The 7,310-nt window shown below is 43.1% G+C and overlaps 1 long non-coding RNA gene across 2 annotated transcripts in view; it reads left to right on the plus strand.

Annotated features, from left to right (window-relative positions):
• LOC122539303 overlaps positions 1-7,310 on the plus strand; it is a 66,519-nt gene extending 59,209 nt beyond the window's left edge. For both annotated transcript variants that reach the window (XR_006309028.1, XR_006309027.1), the window contains exon 3: positions 7,268-7,310. This is a non-coding gene — a long non-coding RNA (uncharacterized LOC122539303). The remainder of the gene's footprint in view (positions 1-7,267) is intronic.

Here is a 7,310-nt window from a genome sequence, read left to right on the forward strand (position 1 = left end):
GTACATGGATTTTAGTAAGGCATTTGATAAGGTTCCCCATGGTAGGCTTATGTGGAAAGTCAGGAAGCATGGGATAGAGGGAAATTTGGCCATTTGGATAGAGAACTGGCTAACCGGTCGAAGTCAGAGACTGGTGGTGGATGGTAAATATTCAGCCTGGAGCCCAGTTTCAAGTGGAGTTCTGCAGGGATCAGTTCTGGGTCCTCTGCTGTTTGTAATTTTTATTAATAACTTGGAAGAGGGAGTCGAAGGGTGGGTCAGGAAATTTGCAGACGATACGAAGATTGGTGGAATTGTGGATAGTGAGGAGGGCTGTTGTCGGCTGCAAAGGGTTTTAGATATGATTTAGAACTAGGCTGAGGAGTGGCAGATGGAGTTCAACCCTGTCAAGTGTGAGGTTGTCCATTTTGGAAGGACAAATAAGAATGCGGAATACAGGGTTAACGGTAGGATTCTTAATAAGGTGGAGGACCAGTGGGATGTTGGGGTCTATGTTCATAGCTCTTTGAAAGTTGCCACTCAGGTGGATAGAGCTTGTAAGAAGGCCTATGGTGTATTAGCGTTCACTAGCTGAGGGATTGAATTCAAGAGTCGTGAGGTGATGTTGCAGCTGTACAGGACCTTGGTAAGGCCACATTTGGAGTATTGTGTGCAGGTCTGGTCGCCTCATTTTAGGCAAGATGTGGAAGCTTTGAAGAGGGTGCAGAGGAGATTTACTAGGATGTTGCCTGGAATGGAGAATAGGTCGTACGAGGATAGGTTGAGAGTGCTAGGCCTTTTCTCATTGGAACGGCAAAGGATGAGGGGTGACTTGATAGAGGTTTATAAGATGATCAGGGGAATAGATAGACAGTCAGAGACTGTTTCCCCGGGTACAACAGCGTGTTAAGACAGTCAGAGACTGTTTCCCCGGGTACAACAGCGTGTTACAAGAGGACATAAATTTAAGGTGAAGGGTGGAAGATATAGGGGGAATGACAGGAGTAGGTTCTTTACCCAGAGAGTGGTGGGGGCATGGAATGCGCTGCCTGTGGGAGTGGCAGAGTCAAAATCACTGGTGACCTTTCAGCGGCAATTGAATAGGTACATGGATGGGTGCTTAAGCTAGGACAAATGTTCGGCACAACATCGTGGTCCAAAGGGCCTGTTCTGTGCTGTATTGTTCTATGTTCTATGTTCATTCTATAAACTGCTCATCCAAGTTACCATTGCTGAATTGATTTTTCAAGGTATGTAGATTAAACACCACCCCCCCCCCCCCACCGATCACTGCTGTCCCTTTGTAAAATAAACTCAAATTTTGTTCTTATATACTTTTTGCTATATTATTGTCACTGTAGATCACTCCCCCTAGTGATTTCCGTTACATATATTTACTCATTTCTATCCAAACCGAATCTACATCCTAATCTTGTGAACTGAGGTTATTTCTAGCTAGTGTAGATTAGATTAGATTAGATTACAGTGTAGAAACAGGCCCTTCGGCCCAACAAGTCCACACTGACCCCCCGAAGCGAAACCCACCCATACCCCTACATTTACCCCTTACCTAACACTACGGGCAATTTAGTATGGCCAATTCACCTGACCCTGCACATCTTTGTGATGTGGGAGGAAACCGGAGCACCCGGAGGAAACCCACGCAGACACGGGGAGAACGTGCAAACTCCACACAGTCAGTCGCCTGAGGCGGGAATTGAACCCGGGTCTCTGGCGCTGTGAGGCAGCAGTGCTAACCACTGTGCCACCGTGCCGCCCACCGTGTACCAATTATCAACAGTGCTACACCTTCATTAAATTTTCTATTCTTCCTGAATGTCATGTACCTCCTTAATATTTGGGATTCAGTTCTCATCATCATGCATTCCAGGTCTTTGTAATGACCATCCAATCATATTTATTTACTTAACTGGTTACTAACAATTTGTTTACTTTATGAATGATTAGTGTATTCAGATACATGACCATTAATTTATCCTGTTTGATATCTTTGTAGCATTCAGCCTTGCCCATTTCTTAGGTTTATTCTTGTCCCTTTCTGCCCTTCATTGACCTTTGTTTCCCACATTACTGTTACTCGCATTATGCTAGCATTGACTTCTTAATTTTATGAAGACAGCATTTATTTTCTGGTTTCTGGACTAAAAATGGTAAACAATACTGTTTACAGCAAGGAACTGTGGAAGAAGTTTTGAATTTTTAAAAAAGAATGAATGAATCTCGTGATTTATTTGCAAGGTGGCTTTATTCAAGTCGTGGGGCAATAGACACCTTTGCTCTGTGAGCATTTGTCAATTATCAGTTTTGTTCAGTGAAACAATTTTAATTGGGTTTTTCTAAGCAGGATATTGTGTATGTGTGTTGTTGTTTGTTTTGGAGTACTCTGCAGTCATAACAACTGATTAAGGGACAACAGCTTTGTACAGCTTGGCAGAAACCATCAATCTGTGAAAGATAACACATCTCTCTTACTCTCCCTTCTATGAGAAGTTAAAGGACATTCGAAGCAGCTAACCATTCTCTGTCTCTGTACATTCTCTTCATGATAGGAAAAAGGATATCCCCTTGAGAGACATTGAAAAAGTGTATCTTCAATGGTGAATTAAGGGTTGAGAATCAGTGTGTCTACAACCTCATGTCCTCCTCAGAGTTGAAAGGGAACAGAAACAAAATATCTCATTGATGCATGTAGTTCAGATTGATGTTGAACTGTGCTTCCCTGACTTATTTTCCCAACCCTATCTGTAATATCTGTGTCTTCTCGTGTCTTTTTGTGTGGCTGTTTATGTGATTGGGACTTTTTTGCCCAGTTGTGTGGAAAATTATAAAACTAAAGATAAAAAAAGAAGGTAGCTTTGCAAGTTAGTGATGGGGTTGATTGTTGTCAGCAAATACAACTATGAATGTGTGAATGTCATGTTGTATCAAGGAACCATAAGAGTGTAGGGAAATTCAAGAATACAACAGACTGAAGCATTTGGAATAAAGTAGATGAACTAACATATCAAAGTAAATGAATATAATCTCACAGCCATTGCAGAAACATGGTTACAAAGAGATTAAAACTGAGAACTTAACATTCAGGGATTCTTGATATTTCAGAGAGACGAGAGGGATGGAAAAGATGGAAAAGCAGTATTAATAAGAGATTAAATAAGGACAATTGTGAGTGTGATCTAGATTCTGATGATGTACAGTCCATTTGGGCGAAAATACAAAAAACAGCCATGGAATCGAGACGTGGCAATAATGGTGTACAGATCCCCAAACAGTAGTCACTATGTGGCAAAGGCTATAAATCAACAAATAATAGGAGCATGTAAAAAGAATAGTGCAATAATTATGGGTGACTTTAATCTTCATGTTGATTGGGTTAACCAAATTGGAATGAGTAGCTACAACAATGAATTTACAGTGCGTGCTTGGGATAGTTTCCTAGCGCAACATGTCATGGAGCCAACCAGGGAGCAGGCTATATTGGATTTGGTAATAATATCGGTTTAATAAGTGACCTCCAAGTAAAATATCGCACCCAGGAAGTAATGATGGTAACATAATAGAATTTAATACTCCGTTTGAGAATGAGAATCTTGGGTTGGAAACAGCTCTGTTTAACTAAAGTGAAAGGAATTACAAAGAAATGAAGTTAGAGTTAGCTAAAGTGAACTGGCAGATAGATTAGCAAAAATGAGTGTAAGAAAGCAATATTAGACATTTTTAAGGAAGTAATTCATAACTCTCAGCAAAAATACATCTCCGTACAGAGGAAACATTCTCCGAGAGGGACGAACCAACCATGGTTAATCAAGGAAGTTAAGCAGAGTAATAAATTGAAAGAAAAAGCATTGAAGAAGGCAAAAGTCAGTGCCAGCCCCAAAGACTGGGACAAATTCAGAATCCAGCAGAGGAGGACAAAAAAGATAATGAAAGTGAGAGAAAATAAACTCCGAGGGCAAACTAGTGAGGAATTTAAGAACTGACAATAAGAGCTTCATTAAAAAGAAAGAGAGGTCAAAGTTAACATGGGCCCATTAGAAAATGAATTTGGGAAGGTAGTTTGCAAAACAAGGAAATGGCAAAGGAATTAAACAGGTTGCATCAGTGTGTATTGGTGGAAGATACTTTGAACATTCAATTAATACTAAAGAATATGGGGGAGGAATTAAGTACGGTCACCATCACTAACAAAAAAGTACTGGACAAACTAATGAGGCAAAAGGCAGATAAATCCCTTAGCCTTACTGGCTTACATCTGGGATACTCAAAGAGGCAGTTAGAGATAGTGGATGTAAGTTTCCAAAAATCATCGTATTTTGGAGAAGTAAGGAATGTCTGGAAAACTGCCATTGTGACGCCACTGTTCAAAAAGGGAGGGCGGTAAGAAACGGGTAACTATAGGCTGATTAGCCAACTATCTATTGTTGGAAAAGTTTTGAATCAATTGTTAAGGAAGTAGTAGCAAAACATTTGAAAAATCTTAATCTGATTAAGTAGAGTCAACATGGCTACATGAAAGAGAAACTGTGCCTGACTAATTAGATTAGATTAGATTACTTACAGTGTGGAAACAGGCCCTTCGGCCCAACAAGTCCACACCGCCCTGCCGAAGCGCAACCCACCCATACCCCTACATTTACCCCTTACCTAACACTACGGGCAATTTAGCATGGCCAATTCACCTGGCCTGCACATCTTTGGACTGTGGAAGGAAACAGGAGGAAACCCATGCAGACATGGGGAGAACGGAATTGAACCCGGGTCTCCGGCGCTGTGAGGCAGCAGTGCTAACCACTGTGCCACCGTGCCGTTTTTTGAGGCAGTTTCAATCAAAGTAGGTAGATGGGAACCAGCAGATGTGTTGTACTTGAACTTCTAGAAGGTATTCAACAACATAGCTCAAAAATGTTTAGTCGTAAGAACCAAAAAGTGTGGTGTTGGAAAAGCACAGCAGATAAGGCAACATCCAAGGAGCAGGAGAGTTGATGTTTCAGGCATAAGTCCTTCATCAGGAATATAAAGGGGAGAGGGGTCTTAGAGATAAATAGGAGGGTGGGGATGGGAGGGAAAGAGGGTTGGGAAGGTGATAGGATGATGAAAGTGGGGGTGATGGTGATAGGTCAGAGGAGAGGGTGGAGCGGATAGGTGGGAAGGAAGATGGACAGATAGCTCAGTTCAAGAGTGCAATGCTAAGTTGGAGGATAGGATCTTGGATCAGGTGGGGGGAGGGGAGGTAAGGAAACCGGTGAAGTCAACGTTGATGCCGTGTGGTTGGAGGGTCCCAAGGCGGAAGATGAGGCATTTTTCCTCCAGGTGTCGGTGGCTTGGATTTGGTGGTGGAGACGGCACAGGACTTGGGAGAGTGGGAGGGGGAGTTGGTGGTTGGCCACGGGACAGTGCAGTTGGTTGGTGCATGTGTCCCAGAGATGTTCCCTGAACTGTTCTGTGAATTGTCATCCTGTCTGCCCAATGTAGAGGAGACCACATCGCAAGCAATGGACACAGTAGATGATGTGTTTGGATGTGCAGGAATATCTCTCCTGGATGTGAAAGAATCCTTTTGGGGCCTTGGACAGTGGTGACGGGGAAGGTGTGGATGCAGGCTTTACACCTCTTGCGGCAGCAAGGGAAGGTGTCGGGTGTGGAGGGTGGGTTGCTGCAGGGCATGGACCTAACAACGGAGTCATGGAGGGAGTGGTCTCTGCAGAACACAGCTACGGATGGCGAGGGAAATGTATCCTGGGTAATGGCGTCTGATTGTAGGTGGTGGCGGAGGATAATGCGCTGTATCTGGAGATTAGTGGAAGGGGAGAACTGGGGTTGGAGGAGTGAGGTTCAAGGGTGGAAAATAAAATAAGAACCCACTGTATTGGACATCACATATTGGTATGCATAGAGAATTGAAATATTAATCAGGGTTAGGGATTTTTCCTCCAGTTCACAGCCCGTAACCAGGTTGGGGTTCCGCAGGGATTGGTGCTGGGACTGCAAATATTTCCAATATAGATTGATGACTTGGCAGAAGGAAGTAAAGGCATGGTGGCACAGTGGTTAGCACTGCTGCCTCAGAGCGCCAGAGACCCGGGTTCAATTCCCGCCTCAGGCGACTGACTGTGTGGAGTTTGCACATTCTCCCCGTGTCTGCGTGGGTTTCCTCCGGGTGCTCCGGTTTCCTCCCACAGTCCAAAGATGTGCAGGTTAGATGAATTGACCATGCTAAAATTGCCCCTAGTGTTAGGTAAGAGGTAAATGTAGGGGTATGGGTGGGTTGCGCTTCGGTGGGGCGGTGTGGACTTGTTGGGCCGAAGGGCCTGTTTCCACACTGTAAGTAATCTAATCTAATCTGAATATATGATTGCCAAATTTGCATATTACACAAACATAGGTGGAAATACAGGTTGTGAGAGTGGTACAGTTTATAGAGAGATATTGATAAGGTAAGTGGGCAAAAATGTGATGTTCTCCCTTCATTTTGGAAGGGAGAACAAAGAATCAGTAATGGAGAAAAACTGCAGAAAGGTGCAACATAAAGGGACTTGGGGTACTTGTGCACAAAACACAGGAAGCTAGAAAACAGTGCAGCAGGTAATCAGGAAGGCTAATGGAATGTTGGCTTTTATTTCAAATGGATTTGAGTGTAAGAGATGGGGAGTCCTACTGCAACTATACAAGGTGTTGGTGAGTCCTCATCTGCAGTACTACGAGCAGTTTTGGTCCCCATATTTAAGGAAAGGCATCATTTTATTGGAGGCAGTTCAGAGAAGGTTTACTGGGACGATCCCTGGTCGGGAGGGATTGCCTTGTGAGCAAAGGCTAAACAGGTTGGGACTCTATTCACTGCAATTCATAAGAATGAGAGGTGATCTCACTGAAACTTAGAAGATTCTTAAGGGGCTTGACCTAGTAAATGCTGAGAGGGATGGAGAGTCGAGGACCAGAGGGAACAGTCTCAGAATAAAGGGGTGACAATTTAAGACTGAGATTAGGAATTTCTTCTCTGAGAGTTTTGGGTCTTTGGAACTGCTTTGTCACAACGAGCTGTGGTGGTAGAATCTTTGTGTATATTTAAGACAGAAATAGATTCTTGATCAGAAGGGGTATCAAGGATTATGGGGAAAATACAGAAAAATATGCATGAGGAATGTTAGATCAACCATGATCCTATTGAATGGCAGAGAAGGCTTGAGGGAACCAAACACTTTGCTCTTGTTTGCATTTCTTATGGTGTTCCAAGCAAATTGAACATTCACAATGTTTTGTTTTGTTATAGTGAGCAGTCTGCTGAAGACCTTGCACGAGTACCTGCAAATTCC

Source organism: Chiloscyllium plagiosum, chromosome 32 (assembly GCF_004010195.1).
Source record: "Chiloscyllium plagiosum isolate BGI_BamShark_2017 chromosome 32, ASM401019v2, whole genome shotgun sequence".
Lineage (NCBI taxonomy): Eukaryota > Metazoa > Chordata > Chondrichthyes > Orectolobiformes > Hemiscylliidae > Chiloscyllium > Chiloscyllium plagiosum.